The following is a 19,271-nucleotide window of genomic DNA, read 5'->3' on the forward strand; positions in this document are numbered from 1 at the left end:
AAGTTTACAGGAAAAGGTCAGGCAGAGAATAAAAATAAGACTAGTAGATAAACAAAGAAAAGAAAGAAACAGTAGCCATAAACAAAACAACTGTGAGAGAAAAAGAAAGTTAGGTACCACATTTATACGCTGAAGTGAGGTGATTTGGTGTTAAGAAGGTTTAAAGGGAAAAGGGAGAAAAAGGGAGACAGTGTGATTAGCAAAGAGCACACTCACATGTGCGCGCGTGCACAGTGGTTTTATAGAGAACAGACAGTCCTGGAGTGAGAATGATTAGTGAGATGAGCAGATACTGGAAAGCAGGGAGGTGAGGTGATGAGTTCAATCTGAGCAGTAAAAGCTAATAATCTTCTTCAAGGGACGATGGCACATCACACCCTGGAAGAATGCTACGATACACTAAACAATACAAGAGAATAAAAGACTTCCACACTAGCAAAAATAGTGACACATTTCTGCTTCTGGAAATGAAAGTGAAAGATTAAGGAAGCAATAAGACTGAACTAAACTGCAGTACTCCTGACATTACCAGGATTCTTTACTTACAGACTTTTTCAGTGTCCTTTGCATTTGGTTAACCTTTGGCACAAGCACCAGGTAAAGAAAACTATTTTTCCAATTTGCAGTAATACACTTTTTGAGGGAATGGTATTTAGGACCTCTCCACCCTACAGTATATCTTGCATTTGAGAAAAGTCTGAAGTAGGACTACACATAACAAAGACACCTAACCCCACACAAAACTGCACCAAACAACCGTACCAGGAAACCTCCCCAACCTTCCATGTGCCTGGGATGTCTCAGAGGGAGGACCTCAAAGACCACCAAATGACCACAGTGAAACCTCCATGCATCCAGTGTGACAAAATACCCATTAAGCGGACCATAAAAACCAATTAGAATAACAAGACCTACAGTGCATTAATTTAGATCTTCAACTGGCAGTTGTAATAGCTACTTAATTACTAAAAGAGTCTATGCGGTTATGTCAAAAAAATCTACAGCTAAGTAGAAGAAGACCATCATTTGTGGGCGGAGTCTGATTTTCTAGAGTGCTTGAACTAATAGTGGATGAAAGCAATGAAACTTTTATCATGAGAAGACAACAGAGCCTAAATGCTAGGCAAATAACTAGATGTACTACACTAGGGGTTGGCAACCTTTATTATCAAAGAACTATTTCTGAGGAATTTTTCAGGAAAGAAAAAATAAAATTGCATGCAGCTGAAAAAACAAGTAAAATGAAACAAAAACCCCATTTGATTATTATAATGTAGGTGATATAGCTGATTAAGTTTAAATTAACATATCAGCATTACTAATAGGTGTAAATAATTAAAAAACACATGTGACTACTCAGCAGGGGACTATTTATGTTTATTTGATACTTAGACTTTGCCTTTTGATTGCAATAATACAGTGTGTTGCTGTAATTATGAATAATAGAAGTAAAATAATAAATTTTGAATTTTTTTTCAGACAAAATGGAACTACTATGGAATGAAATGGAAGCAAGGAAAACATATCTATTAGGTCTACAAGCAATGCGTTTGTGCAGTTGAATCAAATTAAAAGTATGCTTCTTTGTAGGGCTGGGCCATATTATACCGTTCACGGTAATACCGGTATAATGTTAGGCAACGATAGGAAAATGAAATATCGCGATAGAATGGGAGTAAAACGCGCATGCGCAGTGCCTTTGTTTTCATACGCACATGGCCGATTGTTGAGTGAAACAAATGAACCAGAATTGGTTTGTAAAAATGGTGCAACTTCAGTGATGTGGAACTGGTTTGGCGTTTGTCCGTCAGATACACGACAAAGCACATTTTTTTTGCAGAACATGCAAGCGGCCGTCGTTATTGTCGTATTTGTCGGACTAAGATGCTCTTAAATCTGGGAGTAATCTGGGTCCTAAACTCCGTACCTTCAGGTCAAACGAACACTGCAGCATCACTGAGAGTTTAAAAACTGTCTAAATTCTTTCATCTTTAATAAAACGATCAGCATTGCTGCTTTACCAGGTGTAACTATGAAGTTTAACTTCCAGGCATCCATGAAAACAAAATTTATTACATTTAACGGAGTTAGAAGTTAGCAGGAAGCTAGCGGAAGTTAGCTCGCTAGTTTCGCTAGTTACCCAAGCATGATATAGCATGTTCTGACTGAGAGATTTCTGAATAAATTCAAACGTACAGCTCTGCTATCACTTCCAACATAAATGAAGACGGGAAACTAAACAGCAGTGACGTTTGTAGGGTTACTGAAGTTGGGCTAGCTGCTATATAATGATGTGCTACGTGATCGCTAGCGACACAGCTATGTTAGCATGACATAAACAGTGAAGCTGGAGGACGAACACTAACACTTTTCCACTTATAAAAGTTAACGTGCCTGATAGTTAGAGACAAATGCAATCGCATGGCAGGATGCTGTAAACGGACCAAACTTCAGTCAGGAGAACAACTGAGATAATCCATCCACAATACCAGGTTAGTCATTAATATACTGCAACAACATGGGAATAGAGCAGCTGCCAGAGAATTCAACATTAATGAATCAATGGTACAGAAGTGGAGGAAGCAAGAAGAATGAGTTTAATAAAGTTTGATTTATCTGACTGCCTTGTTTCGCTTAATGTGCCTTATAATCCCGTGCACCTTATGGTCCGAAAAATACGTACTGCACACTGCAGTTTAATGTTGCAAAGCACCTCTTTTTAACTTCAGTGGATATTATACATGGTTATGCTCAGGATATGTCAGCCCATTTCTACTGGAAATGCCTTTTGGTTAAACTTTCAGCAAGGAATTTGTATTCGCACTGTTAAATTTTTATATAGCTTTAATGTACATAAAAACCAGCTTCTTGTTTAAGTGAAAATAAAAGGAAGGTTGTCTTTTTGCACTAGTAATGTTGTGGAGTTGTATTTTGTCTTGCATCAATTATATTGTCAGTTATATCGTTATCGCAAATTTTCAAATATATATCGTGATAAATATTTTTGGCCATATCGCCCTGCTCTACTTCTTTGTAAATAAATAAAGAATATAGCAATCTAACAGCTGTAAAAATCAAAAGTAAAAAGAAGAATATTTAATAAAATAGACAAAGACACATTTCAATATATTCTGGCTAAAGTTCAGCTGCAGTTCAAGCATACTTGCAAGCCACCGGTGTTGGTGGTGAAAGGAATAAAATGTGTGCATGTACTTTTAAAATGTTTAGTAGACAGACTCAGAATTAGCCATGATGAAGAAAGGTCCATGCTGGCCACTGAGGTTCAACAAAATAAAAAGTTTAAGGCAAAATGTGACTCTCATTTAAGTTCAGCTATAGTTCCTCCACTCACTCCATTAGTCTCTCCAAATGTTCGGTCTCACGCTCCCTCCTCTCCTCCAGCTGTTTGGATATATCTCTATGGCACATCTAGTGTATGTTACTAACTTCCAGAACTATTGGGAGGCTCTATGATCTGCCATTGCTGTAAAAGACAAAAAGATTCATTGGAGTGAATGGAGATGACGTGACTGTTCAATTGGGCGGTTCAGATGGTGGTACTAACAAAAAGACTAGAGGCCAAACTGGAGACGGCAGAGTTAAGGATGTTAAGATTTTCACTGGGAGTGACCAGAATGCACAAGATTAGAAATGAATATATTAGAAGGAAAGCGCAACTTGAGTAGTTTGGAGAAAAAGTTAGGGAGGCAAGGTTGAAATGGTCTGAACTCATGCAGATGAGGGTTAGTGTGGGCATATCGGACAAAGGTTGTTGGATATGGAGGTGCCAGGGAGGAGGAAAACAGGAAGATCACAGAGAAGATTTATGTGTGCAGACAGTTGGTGTGACAGATGAGGATGCTGTCAATAGGGTGAGATAGACAAAGATGATTTGCTGTTGCAAACCCAAAAGGAGTTGTTGTTGCTTCCGGAAAGAAGAGGAAAAATAGGTAAAGGATTTACTGGGTCTGTCTGGTCATAAACTACAAGAAAGCTACGACAGTGCAAAGAAAGCTGAAGAGAACAGTGTATGGAATCTAACTCATTAGCTGAGTAGCCAAACAATGACTTTAAAATATTCTTCCACTTGAAAATTTTCGTCAACATAGATGCATGTACCTGCTCTATATGTTTACAGGGTAGCTTTAAAATGTAATAACAGTATACTATATCATGTAGCAATCCTAACTGACAATATAAGGTTAAGTGTTGCTTTTCTAGAATACCGTTATACAGACACAGATCAATAAAGACAGTCCTTCACTCTTTCAATGTGAGGGAGCACCAGTTGTGAGAGAAGTGACCTTTAATAGGTCAGGGTACACTTGTCAGTGTTAGTTTAAAAGCAAAAGAAAAGAAGAAGTGAGAGGGGAATAAACAGATGTCAGCACTGTAGCTGATTTACAATAGCTAGGATGAATGGTGACAGGTGTGTAAACAAATACTCTAATTTATACTTTGCAATCGTATGATGCATTTGGCTTCAGTTAGATTCCCGTGACTTTGGGAGCAAGACAAATTGACCTGACTTACTGCTTATGTGTGTACTGTAAAGTACACACTGCACTTTTCTGTAGGTAGGATAAGATATTGATGCTCTGTGCACAAGAAGTGTGCCTGTGAGTAAGCTGAGCTGACAGAAGAACCAGTCCCCACATGGCTCAACAACTGGCAATCACATTAAAACACAGCTGTATTCAGCAGTTAGACTGTGTAAGACCAGCAAACTAAATATTTTCAGCTCAAACTCAATATAAACTGACATCCACATTCATACAAAAGGGAAAGTATGTAAATCTGCCATTTATAATGCAAAAGGCAAACGCAAATGTAAGAAGTTGCAGTCATTTGATTTAGTTTCACAAGAAAAGACTTAAAGAAACATGTATGCAAGAGGATAAAAACATTATAGTTTATAGCAATTATAGAAATCCCTTGCAAGTTTGATATAGGTTGCATTCATTTAAAAAAACTGACCGTTCTTCATTGTTTAAGGATCAGGAAGAAAGGCCTGAGGTGTTCCATCCAGCTACACAGCACCAAGCAAAAGAGATTCAGTTATATAAATTAGAAAATCAGAGAGATAGGAGGGAATCCAGATGGTACAATCTATGATTTAAACTGTTTGGTTTCGGTCCCAGTCTGTCTATTTTTAAGGAGAAACTGTATGTTGGTAAAGGATGCCCACAGGTAAAGTGATGGTGGGATGATGCTTCTCTCGTTCATTTTTCTTGTATCTCTCATTCTCCCACTGTTCTGTTAGCACATTCAAAATATTCCCAATCAATACTGCTCCACTCTGCTGCTGGTGGTTGTACCTCTAAGAACTGCACAAACACACACACACACGCAATCCAATTACACACACAAAAAAAAAACCAGGCCTGCTGATAAGTTATTACAGAGGGCATTGCATTATAAGTGCCACTGACACATTTTACAGCCTAAATTTATGAGTTGCTACCTGATAAAATGGAGAGAAAGGACTTGAAAGGGTGGGAGGCTTAACAATGTACCACTTGGCTCTTGCACACAAACGGTTCAGTGTTTGTGCACTCATCTCTATATATTTTTTAATTGTATCTAACCAGCATCAAGAGCATACCAGCCAATTTAAAGCTAATAAACAAACGGTAATTTGTAAGGAGACCAGTCAGGGAATTTAGAGGTGTTATTATGGAAAAGGTGAGATGGGATTTGAGCTGGGGCTGTGGGCTGAGTAATTTTAGATGAAGGCCCTTGGCAGCTTGCTGTATTCCGATTCCTCATCTGTTACTGGCAACACAGTGCAGAGCACAGCCATTAAGGTTAAAACATTATTGGCTTGCCACTGTAGCTATCCTAGGATACCCCTTGTTGTCTTTATAATCATCCCTGATAGAATTAACACTTTTATAATAAGTTAAAACTTAGCATACAGCTGATCCAGAATCCAGTGCTCTTAGTTGGTAACCTGGATATAAAGCACAGTTTTATACTTCTGTAAGGTAAGGGCAATTTTATTCAGATTTTTTAAATTAGAAATTGAAAACATATGTCATTTGCTTTAGGTAAACATATTCATGTAAACTTCCATGAAAGCGCTTATTTAGCAGCAAAATAGCCCCAAAAGTCCCAGACTGCTGGAATAAGGCTGAGATCTGAACGCTCACCAATCCATGACTAATGTTTTGGGGGTTTTTTCTATCCAGGTATTCTTTTGCTGCAATGGCAGTGTGTTTATTACCTGCTGTAGGGAAAAAAAAGCCATAACCAATGAGACACTTTCCAGATGATATTATAGATCCAAAAAGAGCTTGAGCAGAGCTTCCACCGTGTTATTCAGATGGCTGTAGATACATACTGTTGTATTTTTCCTCAAGACATACTTTATACATAGTGATGACAATTTAAAATAAAAACTTCAGTCAGCTTTTCTCCATTTCCCTTCTTTAAGAATGGGTCTTGACTGCCATTCTTCAAATGAGACCATTTATGATGAGGCTTCAGCAAACAGTATATGGATCAACCGATGGGCCAGATCCAAGTCCTGTGTCAGATCTTCACCGTATTTTTGTCCTATTTCTTAATGATATGACTTTTAGATGCTGCTCATCTGCTGTAGATAGTAGATTCACATTTCTCTGAAAACAGTCAGGCACCGGGCACCTAAAATGAAAGACTTCCAGAAAGCGGAGAGACCCTCTGCTCAAGGTCACTTTAAAAAAATGTGTTTCCTTGGAAGTAAAAATACAAGGAAAATATAAAGAAAGGAGGGGTGGCTCAAGACATTTGCACAGTATTTTATATGTTTGTGATTTTGCTGATCTCTTCAAGCAATTTAGCTACTTTAGTTATATTTAGTTACGTAAAAAAACAACAACAAAAAAACTTCCTTTATGACTCACAATAAGTAATAGTAATGCATCTTCAATAAGAGTAATGCATCTTCTTTTTTTTCTTTTTTTTTCTTTTTTTTTGTCCCGTTTGGATCTTTAGCCATCAGAATTGTTGTCTTAAGGCCAAGAAAGATGCCAAGCGGATTTATTTTACCAAGTGGATCATCGTGGCCTTGCCATATTGGTCCATTTGATTGACCTTTATTATAATTATGAATTTATTTTATTTTCGGTTGCTACAAACAGGACAGACATGACTGGGGGATAGGACAGGAAGAAAGAATGAAAGAAAGAGAGGGAGAGAAAGAAAACCAAAGGGGAGAAGAGACGGTGAGAAAGGGGGGAAGAAGGACAAAAAACAAACAAAACAGCTGGATCACCTGTATGGAGAAAAAAAAAACAGAAGAGAAAGCAAACAACAAAGAGCAACATAATAAAAAAACAGCACCATCACAATAAACTAGCTAGCAGTAGATAACAGTAGATACTAAATATTAAACGATATTGTGCAGCACGCAAGATAGACAGCGTACAATGTGCTTTGAGGCAGCAGCCAAGAAAGGTGTAGTCCGCGTCTGTGAACACCCGTGTGTACACCTGTGTGCACACCTGTGTGCATACCTGTGTGGATCAGCATGCTTGTATTCCAAAGGTTTCTCCATGTAACGATCTGCTAGGGAGTGTGGGGAGCCATAGCCCCGTCCACCAGGGTATGAAGCAGGTATGGAGGAGATCCAGGCCCCAGATATCCAGAGGCCCCAGAGTACAAGGACCCGAGGGGGGGGGGGACCGTGCCACCCTCCTGGGAAGAGCTGAGTAGAGCCCCAAACGAAAGGTTACCCCGCAGCTACGGAGCAGAGGCCAGAGGGGGTTGCAGTGGCGTGCCCGCGGGTTCTGCCGGCAGCCAGCTGTGCCAGAGAGGACCGAGCTTCAGGCCCAGAGGCCAGAGGGCATCCCACCCCCCGGAAGGAGCCCAGCCGGGCCACAGGCGCCCAGCCCCGCCAATCGGCCACCAGGAGTGAGCCGGTACATACAGGAGTAATGCATCTTCAATAATTTCATGATGTGGCCTGATGACATACCGATTTAAAGCAATCCTAAAATAAGCAGGCGAGTAAGAAAGTGAAGCTGTTTAGAGGTGGGAAGTAACAAAGTTACTGATATGAAACAGTTACTGCTATGTAACAAATTCTACTTATGTACAGTAACAAATACTTTTTACTGTACATAAGTAGAATTTCAGATTTGTACTTTAGTATTTATTTTTCTGTCAACTTTGAATTTAACTGCACACATTTTAAGACAAATATCTCCACTTTCTACTCCTGATATTTTGAAAATAGGCTTGTTACTTTAGGTTTAATGCATGTGAATTGAGTTGGATTTTTTTTTCATGTCACTGTGCACCTCAAACTGGTTTGAACCTAAATGAGTGGAACAATAACAATAACAATCCTATTGGTGTATCCATTATTGGTGCTTATCACACAGAGCAAACTGAAATAGGCAAAAAATATAATTTAAGCGTCATTTATAGCACTACACTCAGGGCTTAATGATGAACTGTGGCCAGTGTTTGGTTGGTTGCAACACTTTCGTCAAAGCAACAGAAGGGGAATGAGCAAAAAGGAAGTAGCATTTTTAAAGTGGCAGGTGATTTCAAATGTAGCATTTCTAACTACTCAACAAATCACAGACACACAAACTGTTTCTGCGCAGTTTGTCATACAGTGTTTCAGCTAACTAGAGGTACACGGTTGCTTTATTTCCCAGGGAGAGAAAAGAATGAGTGATAACCACTCAGGGATGTAGGAAGGAGATGACAGGAGAGGAAAAAGAGAGATTATTTTTAGACAGTCATTTTAGAATAGACATTTAGAGTTGACTGTGGTGAAGTTAACAGTGATGTTGATCACTGTACGTGGACTGGTGGTGAATGGCTGTGGTGTTCAAGGTCAATGTTAGGTTCCATCAAAGGGAGCAGACAATTACATTTAAGCTAACAGTGCTGATTACATTCACTCACTGAATTCTACCTACATACTAGCTTTATGGTGTCAGTGGCTTGGAAATCAGCCATGGTAGCTCATGTAAAAGTAGCTTATATCTTACTGAATTAAGTTTGCTAAATCCACAAAGAAAAATGAATCTCAGTGAGGCAGCAGCAAAGGTCATCTGCAGCTTCTACATGAAGCTCATACTGAAGCTTAAAATCACAACCATAGAAATTCTTTTTTTGTAGAAATGACTGATTTTTTTAAAGTGACTCTTTTCCCCACATTACTACAGTACAGTGGTCCCTCGCTATAACGGGGTTCACCTTTTGCGGTCTTGCTGTTTTTTGTGTGCAATTTTGCATGTTCTTTTTTGTTTGTTTTGGTTTTACGTACATACATACAGCGGATTGTGTTCTGCATCCTGATTGGCTGTAGACCATTGTCAATCAATCTCACGCCGTGTCTCCTATACGGTACAGAGCACGTTCAGCTTGTCAAATTTACCTAAATCTTCAATCGCTAGCAGTGTGACTCTGAAGTGCTGTACTGTATGATTGTAAGTTTTCTCCTCAACTATCACAACAATGTCAACGAAATGTTTTATACCGTCAAAGGCAACCGCCTCTCTCTGAGAAAAGTGTGTAAAGTGTGTAGTGAGGGGTTTCACAGCCTTAAAACATCTATAATAATTACAAAAAAATAAAGTTGGCTACTTCGCGGATTTCACCTATTACAGGTTATTTTTAGAACGTAACTCCTGCAATAAACGACCACTGTACAACCAACCTGTCAAATCACACTTTTGACCCTTGACTATTAATATTCCTGGGTAGGTGTGGAGGTAAAGTCACTCATGTAGGCAAAAGCAAATAGAAGAACTTTTCTTCATGTTATTTTATATTCCATTTGTTTTTCTCTGCTTCCGTTCTACATAACAGATGTTTAAGCTGTGTGAATTAATTAGAATTAGAATTTTGAAATAAAGCCTATTGATATGACAGCGGCGGTTCTGTTGGCAGTGTACAAAAAATAGCTCCTGGAAGAGTTGTTACTTTTACACCAATTCCATTTCAGAACTGGTGCTTCTTCACTTTCACTTGAGTAAAGACGTTGACCCATTTAGAGTATTTTTTAACACAAGTATCAGAACTTCAACTTGAGTGCAGAATGTCTTATACTATTACCACCTCTGCCTGTGGTTTCAACACCTATGATCTCCATTTGTGTAATTTTATTTGGTTCTCCACCTTCACTTTAACAAGACAGAGTGAAGGAAACGGTTTCCAAGGCCTAATCCGTGGATCGACTTCCTTCGAGGCGTGGACGTCTATCAGCAGAGAATGTACCTTCACCTATCAGCAGAGAATGTCCCTTAGTCTGTAACACAGTCAAATATATTCTCAAGCAACATTCAAGCATGCCATTCAGCGTGTTAGTACGAGCTCGGGAGCAGCTTGGGAGAACAAGAAAACAGAGACTGCTTCAGGTTGTCTTCCCAAATTGACTCAACTTTATTCACAAGTACAACAGTTTATATAGAGGGTAAAATTCATGAGACAGCAGATTATCAGTTTAAACCAGTACAGACCAAGATAAGGCAGCGTCTTCCTGCCCTTGGGTGAAGAAGCATCCTTTGTGTAGTGTATCAGTTCAGCTACAATTGTGATTATCTCAGCGACATATTTTCAAGGCACAAAACAAAGAGTTCTTACATTAGTGAAATCTGAAACAAACCATTTGGCCTCAACAGGCGTCTCCTAAAAGATTAAGAAACTAATGTAGCTGAGGGAGTGATCTCTGTGGTATTTCAACCTTGTACCAGCCTGTGATTCTCACACATCAATTCTTGGGTCAAAGAGAAAAATAACTAAAACAAAGGGGCCTTATTGAATGACAGAGTTTTCCTGCATAATGTCACTATAAAACAATATCCAGTAAATGCTACCATGGTACTAAAATACCTAACACAGAGCACGCCTAAATTATACAAGTTACTTTCACAGTCAGCAATAGAAAGCTACTGGTCAATTGAGCATGGCGGTTTTTGTTACTACTTTTTATGCACGTGAGGTTTATTTTTTGTGGAGTCTATAAATTATACATAACCTTGATTTACTAAAGAATATGAACAAAGTCTCTTACGTGTTTTTTCTTTTCTCTCAACAATAAAATACCAGCATAGATAATAAAAAAAATGCTCACATCCAAAAACAACCTGCAACCTGAATATTGATGCTGCTGCTGTAGGCAACATCACAGAATATCCCCAGACTCTTTGACTCAAACTATCAAAGACTGTGGTTAGTACTAAGTAGTGGTACTGACAGATTATAGCAAAAGGTGGGCTATGAAAACAATACTTTAGAATTTGCTATGAGTAAACTTAACAGCTTGATCTTTGGCTGCCTTTATTTAGTTAGAAAATGCATTTGAAAATAGACAGGGGCAGTAGTAAATATGTGAACAACATTTCAGGACCTACATCACACCCACAACCCACAAGGGCACATTCCTTAAAGAGAAAGGTCGCTCAGGTTATCGCTTCAGCTCAGGTTTTACCTTGTTTTCTTAACCAACCAGGCAGCCACTGGTAAATGTGGATAAACACATTCAGAACAATATATACAGTCAAATCAGTGATCTTCAACGGATCATTCAGTAACGATATCAATTAACACTTTGCTAAATAAACTCTTAAAATTGCTTCTAAGCTGAATGACATTGTTGTACTCTCCACTGAACTTTATGTTTCTAATAAATACAGCAAAGTACAACAGACTTTCACTACAAGCATTTATTTTTAGGCAACAAACCAAATTACTAAAATTAACCCATTAAACCAGTATCTAACAACAAAGTCAAGAGACATTCAGCTTAACAAATATCATTAGTTTCTCTTTATGGTAAGTAACTCTGAAGCTTAAAACGAGGCAGCAAGGCATCTGAACCAAGTTAGGGCCTGAGTTGTAAACAGCAGAACAAACAAAGACAGGGTCTTTGCTGATCATCAACTATAAGTCTGAACTTCATTTAATCTATCATCTTACCCCAGCAAAGATATTTTGTAGCAAATTTCTAAAATTTCTAAAATAACACTCTTTTTCTAATTACTTTGATGATTCTGATCAATATATTGGACATTAATCTGAAATAATATCCTACATTTGCACAGCCCTTTAAAAAAGGGCCTGAAAAGCTTACTAATAACTTTTCAGAAACAACAAAGGACATAAAAAATATTTGAAAACTTAATGAGTAATACATTTTAATAGACAGTGTTTAAACGACCACCTACAGTATGAATAGAGGATAACTTAGAGAAAAAGGAAGTTGGTCAGTTGTGTTGACAGAAAACTGTGTGATATAGGTGGTCTCTTGCTGGGTCTTTCACACAGAAAACACAGAGTGTTTTGACTTGGCAGTAGATCAGCTGTATGGTTTGCTGTAGAGAAATCCTAGGGGCTGCACACCCACAGCTGTAATCACTGTGTTTTGTCTGCACTGAAGATTGAAGACTACTGAAAGTGGAGCTGAGCACAGAATGAAGTCAAGAACCACGAAACACAAACTCTCTGTCTTTCTCCTTATGACACACACACGCACACACACGCACGCGCGCAGGCAACAGCAGAGAACTACTTTCATGTGCTACTTCAAAGCATCAATTAAACAGAAGAAAACCTAGATAATAACCATAAGGTTATCCTCTTCGTAATGAGCCAAAGTATTCGTTGTGACACATCAAAACACCACACCGCTTCTAGCCAGCACATGGAAATGCATTAACACCACAGTGGGGAATAGAATGTGCCGCGGTGCATGCAAATAAGGGAGGAAGTGTTTAAGGACAAATCTTAATATTTGACTAAACCACAATGCGTTGTGACTTCAAAATGTTTTCAGAATGCTGTCTACATCAGAGCAATGAAGTTTACATACACCAGTTCTAGTTCTTACAAACAAAAGTGTCACCCTGTAGACCTACATACAGGCTTTGAAAAGAGTACTAAGGAATGCCTGAGATGCTATTCTCATATATATATTTCTTGAAATAAAGATGGCTTGTGCCTTTTTTTGTTGTTGGTTTATTTATTTTTGCTATTTTGAGCACTACAGCACGTGTCCACTAGTTCCATCATGTTCAAGAGAAGACTTCAAACCTGGTGAACTGTCTGTTAAAGCAATAAAGTTCACCTGTCTCTTTATACCTTTGGAAGAACTTTTCCTTTGGTGGGGTTGCCCTTCAATTAATTGGGGCTGCAAAGGTCCTTTTAAAGAGGTGCCTAGATGAGTTCACCAAATGGTGGCACAACACTGGTAAAAGACAAACAAACAAACAGCTCAGTGTCTATCAGTGTGTTTGGAGACACCAAGTATCTCCAGAGCTCCTCTTTTCCAAGCTACTGAAAAAAGAGCATGCATGGTTAGTAGGGGTGCAACGATACACAAAATTCACGGTTCGGTTCGGTACTTTGGTGTCACGGTTCGATATTTTTTCGATACAAAAAAAAATGTTCATGCCTTTTTAATTTGTCATTTATTAAAATTGTAAATATATATTTTAACACAAAAGTACAGTTTTTAAATTTAACCCTAACCCTTGTGCGTGTTGTTTTTTAGCTCGTCATATTGCAGCCACAGAAATTCTTTTGTCCATGAAACCATAAAGCTGCACTTTCTTTTTGCCTTATAGTCTGATTTGTCATAACTTCTCCGTTTTGTGGTAAGCTTTTCTTTGGCTGTCACTTCTTCACCCTGACCTGTCTTATTTGGCTCAGCAGAACTAAAATATATATCTGTCTGTGAAGGTTCTCAGTCATCCAGGTCATCGTAGTGAAATATATATCCTGCCGCACTCACATAAGCTCAGCGATTCTCTGCGCAATCAACCTCTCACATGTTTAAGCTTGCTGCGGGAGATTTCACTTGTCATGTTTGCATAGTAAGCTAACGATTAATAAGACGATGTCAGAGGAATTGGTGCACAAATTATCATCACTCACAGATCAGTGCTGTCGCTCTCTATACACAGTTCGCGCGATTGCAAAGTGAAAGCAAAAAAACAAGCGCAAATTCAAACACGATTTCAATATGTCACATATTGACAGTGGCTCACCCAATGACATAATTACCCAGCTACATTTCTGAAAGAATGCAAAAGCATTGACATATATTTTTCCTTCCTACAATAGCCCGACAGGCAGGGCAGAGATAGCCCCGGGACGTTGGGCTAGCGATATTGCGAGCCCTGTATCTGATTGAGGAATCACTCATCTTTGGAAAAGAGAGTTTATTACAGAGAAATGTCTCTTTCCAAAATAAAAGCTATACTATCCGCTTCTTCTGGGCTATATTCTCAGCAGCATATTAAACATATCAGGTCTCCATAAGGAGAATCCTGTGCTAACAGCTGTCTAAATGACTCGGCTAAAGTTTGTAGCATGCATGCTTGTTGTTTTTGTCTTTGCACTAGGATGATGTCGGTGTAAATGTGCAGTCATATTCGTTGTGTTCCCACTAGTGCTTTCAGGTTAATCTCGTTGAAATAACCTTAACGCCACAACACGGCAAATCTCCGTTAACGAGCTACCCTATACAGAGGGGCTAGACGGCCAACACGTTAACGAGCTAACTGCGCTAACACACTAGCTCCCACCCATGTAATTGAGCATTGCATGGCACATCCAACATACTGTTTTACTTTAGTCCATGACTCGCTTACCTTCAGGGTCATACGTCACATGAAAACCAAAATAATTCCAAACGCCAGATCTGAATGAGGGTGGGGAGGTCCACTTCTGTCTCGCTAGCTTGCCCTGCGCTCTTCCTTCTGACCATGCTGTCTGTGTTGAGTGCTCAGTGAATCTGCGTTCGACTACTCCGCCTAGGCTGCACTCTCGAGCCTAGGCGGAGTAGTCAAATGCAGATTCACTGAGCGCTCAACACAGACAGCATCGTCAGAAGGAAAGTTGATAAAATCAATTACAAATTTTGTATTGTTCTTTTTTTTTCTCCCCTTTGGTTTTCTTTCTTTCTCTCCCCCTCTTTCTTTCATCCTTTCCCCCTGTCCTATCCCACAGTCATGTCTGTCCCGTTTGCAACTGAAAATAAAATAAATTCATAATTATAATAAAGGTCAATCAAATGGACCAATATGATGATCCACTTAAAATAAATCCTCTTGGCATCTTTCTTGGCCTCAAGACAACAATTCTGATGGCTATAGATCCAAACGGGACACAAAAAAAAAAAAAAAAAAAATTGAAAAAAAAAAAAAATTGAAAAAAATTGTATTGTTCATACATATGCGTACCGAACCGAAAGCACTGTATCGAACGGTTCAATATCGATACGAATATCGTTGCACCCCTAATGGTTAGCATGTCTACTCTTCCTTTTAGACCCGCTATGTACATCATGTCTTGTATTCAGAGAGAGATGCATGAAGAGGAACGTGCAATACATATCAAGGGTTTGTTTATGTATAAATGGGCTCTTTTATCAGAATGGCTTCCAAAATGGAGCGTGGCTTTCCATGTGTCACCTTGTTTTGCTGTGCGTTATTTGCAACTGCCGCGATTCATTAAACGTGTCTGCGTAAGGCATCTGACTCTGTTCATTCTGCATGAGTTGACCCGGTCACACAAGATTTCCTTCACAATACACACCAGAAGTCTCTCTTTGGAGGAAAGGGTAGCAGCTCGCAGCACTTAAATTCCAGGTCATTAGATCCAGTGTTTGTAAGGCATATCCAGCATATCTTAGTAGTACAATGGCTAGTGCATGCAATAAATTTTCTCAGGTGAAAAAAAAGAGATCATTTGGGTGTATCAGATAATTAACCTTTCTTCATAGCAACACTTCTTCAAACTCAGAAGTCTTAATAGCTTGCACAATGCAAGCATTGAGGTCATTGTGTGTAATACTATTGTTGACTTGTATCTGTGTGAAACATGGTGAAGAAAAGAGGAGTTTGGCAAAGATGCTCTTAGACAGATTTAAAGTACAAGATAGATCAATTTACTATCTGCAAAAGGCTCCACTTACCATATAATATTCTAAAAAAAAAAAGACAATTTAGATAGCTGCAAGCTAAACACATGTTTTGCTGATCATAATTTTCTGCCATCACCACAAGAGCAAGTAACATTTAAATTAAAGAGAAGAAAAAAAAATTATCCAGATCAAAGTTATGGATGCAATTACATTTGCCTGAAATCTGACTAAAACGATGATGGATTGAGCAATCAGAGTGCAGTTTGCATCATATAACCGCTTTCATTGTGCAGAACTGTATTCTTTTTCTTGATATTAGTTATTATTATCTGTAATACATTTCTATTAATGGAAACAGTGATGACTGTGTAACAGGAAAATTTATGCATAAAAAAAAAAATCTGAGTCCAGGTATGAGATGGTGCTACAAGAAACTAGGCCAATATGTGCTGACAGGGAAGCAAGAAATGTTGCCACAAAGCAAAATTTCAATATGCAGACTTGTGGATGCCAGTAGAAGAGTAGATGAACAGCTGCAGGGTTTAGCTGAGCTGACACAACTGCTACTGTAGTTTTCCACACATTCAGTTACAGTTTTTTTGTAACATCAATCTGAAGCAAGTTAACCAGCGGACTGTGATTAGTCAGCTATAACCATATTCATCGGACAATCCTGCACTCGTGCAACTCGTGTGCCCACAACACTTTGTATTTGGTCTTGTTCCAACCCCAATACAGATTCAGGCAAGAATCTACAATTCACCCTAATGACTGATCATTAATGGCATGCTTTCCCCGCCGTCTCTCAGGTTCCAGTAAAAAATGTGTTCAACTGCTGGAAATTGTTGTGTGTGCTGCTGGTTGTTGATGCCCCACGCATCATATTCTTACAGTACCTACTGTTTTTCCTCCCACTCAGACACTGAGGACAAGAGCTTTCCTATTCTGCAGACTCATCAGCTGCCTGTGTTCTCCCTATTAGCATTTTAACTTCCTGAATCTCATGTTACAAATCATCAGTATGATATAGAAACTGACTATAATGACTGCAGTGTCTTATCTAACAGTTTGGGGGGAGGGACAAAAAAACAAACAAACAAAAAAAACAGTGAAATCTTGTGCTCTTTTCTTTGTGTAGTGACACAGGGCTCAGGCTCCGGGCTCCAAATATGTCTTAAGGATAAAATGAACCTATAGTCCATAAATTTAAAATGCTTTTGGGAGTTAGACATATGATTATTCTGACTTGGGAGTGTGCCTCAATGTTTCTTTTAAGAATTGCAGTGATACACAAATCCCTTCAAGTAGTAAAAAACAAAGCAAAATAAGACTTTTTTGTCTTTATTGTTACCACCCATATTCCATGGCAGATAACAATCAACCTGTGTGGTCATGTCATTTATGTCAGTGACATTATTTCCACAAGCTCAGTTAAACCAGCTCTTGTCACTTCTCATCAACTATACTTGGGCTGTATCGTGCTCTACCTGTCTGTCCCACTTAGTTAGATTTGCATATGGATTCTTGTATTGTTGCGAGAGATACACCCCAGTGTTCATGTTCATGTTACACTGCCAAACGTATTAATAGGTGATAAAAAAGAAGAAAATAAAGTGTGTGTGTGTGTGTAAGCATATGCAAATACACACTGCAGAAAAGAGAATTAATAAAAATTCTAAATATTCCAAGTACAAATACAAAGTTCTACCAAGCTAAGAAATAGAAAATAGAAAAGTTTCTGTCAACCCGCAATCTACTTTCCTTGGTGCTTCTCATTAAATCTGATGTAATTAATTAATTTCCCTTATGCAGCACTAACCAAAAGATATGACCAATAACTTTTCACCTTTAACTGCTCATAGTAAGTGCTTCTTCTATTATCATGTGGCCCATACTTCGACACTTGTGACACTGTTTCACCTCTAATTATATGCTCTCAAAGGAGACTCTTACTATTGACACCAGAGAGGACATCTCTCAATGACACCCTTCACTCTGTTGAGGCTACATGGATTTAATGGTAAACTTAACCTTATATCTACTACATAAGTAATGCATAACAGCAAAGGAAATGTATGTAGTACATTAGATGCTAACTTTATGGTGATAACTGTCTAGGGTATATGCTAGACCAGTGTTTTCCAACCTTTTGGTGCCATGGCACACCACCAAACAAAAATGTCACAAAAGGCATATTGATAATTTTTCCCCGTGCACCAGACATAGCGGAATTGGTTGAGTTTGTCCCCAGTATACCTTTTTTGCTTTCTTCTGATCACTACTCATGCTAGGACCTTCATCTGGGTCGAAATTTTCAGCAGGACCAAGATGAAAGCCCTAACTTTTTCTTTTCAAATATTTATCAATTTATGCACTGTGTTGTCTCACTCACGGCATGACTATTATGTAATTTCTCCTTCGTCTTCTTCTGTTTCACTGGCAGTTGTCAACACATTTAATTAGAGCAGGTAGCTGTACTGCCCTCTAGTGGAAGAGAATGTAATTGTTCTGCCCGTTACTCATGCAGGTCGCTTAGAGCAGCGGTCCCCAACCCCCGGCCCATGGACCGGTCGTTTGGTACTGGGCCACAAGAGTTGAGGCTCAGGCGTCAAATTTATGCTTTTTTATCGTTTTTTTTTTTTTGTTTGTTTTTATCGTTAATTCAGTTTCCCTGGGTCTTTTCCCGTGTGTTATGAATAAAAATTTGTTTTTTTTGGTACTGGTACTGGTTTTATTTTGTTGTATTTATCCGCGACACCTTAAAGGCCGGTCCGTGAAAATATTGTCGGACATAAACTGGTTTGTGGTGCAAAAAAGGCTGGGGACCGCTAGCTTAGATTACTAATCAGGTGGAACCAGATAATCTTCCACAGCACACCTGATCATTTCTCACGGCACACCTATGTGCCACAGCACAGTGGTTGGGAAACACTGCACTAGGCTACCTTACTATGCTTATTAGAACTTTTTTCAAATTATTCTTTCAGATAAGAAGCCCTATTTATTTCAGGTAAATTTCTGATAATTACTGGAGTGAACTTGCTCTTCCAAATCATATTTGATGAAATAAAGCCAAACAAATTATAAACTGACAGAAATGATAATTGATGAGGTTAAGACTGTATAGTCAATATTTAAACATGTTACTGCAGAACGTAATCGAAGTGACTCTTATAATGCATAAACAAGTGATGGTATGTCTATGCACTGTAGTGGATAAATGAAAGCCTGATACTGTAGGTTAAATGCATTGTGCATGTGACCTCTATGATGATTATGCTGAAGCAATGAAAGCACCAAAGATGTGAATGCCGAATAATGAACTGAATTCAAAACTGGATAGTCTAGTTATTCTGCATAATTTTCTGTGGACAAACTTGTGATTGTGTATGCACAGACA

The 19,271-nt window shown here is 38.7% G+C and overlaps 1 protein-coding gene across 1 annotated transcript in view; it reads right to left on the minus strand.

The window, feature by feature from the left end:
• astn2 (astrotactin 2) overlaps positions 1-19,271 on the minus strand; it is a 306,591-nt gene that overhangs the window by 185,230 nt on the left and 102,090 nt on the right. The gene's annotated exons all lie outside the window — the stretch shown is intronic.

The sequence above is a fragment of the Rhamphochromis longiceps genome, linkage group LG7, assembly GCF_057381845.1.
Source record: "Rhamphochromis longiceps isolate RC_006_pf linkage group LG7, R_longiceps_female_GT1.1, whole genome shotgun sequence".
Classification (NCBI taxonomy): Eukaryota; Metazoa; Chordata; class Actinopteri; order Cichliformes; family Cichlidae; genus Rhamphochromis; species Rhamphochromis longiceps.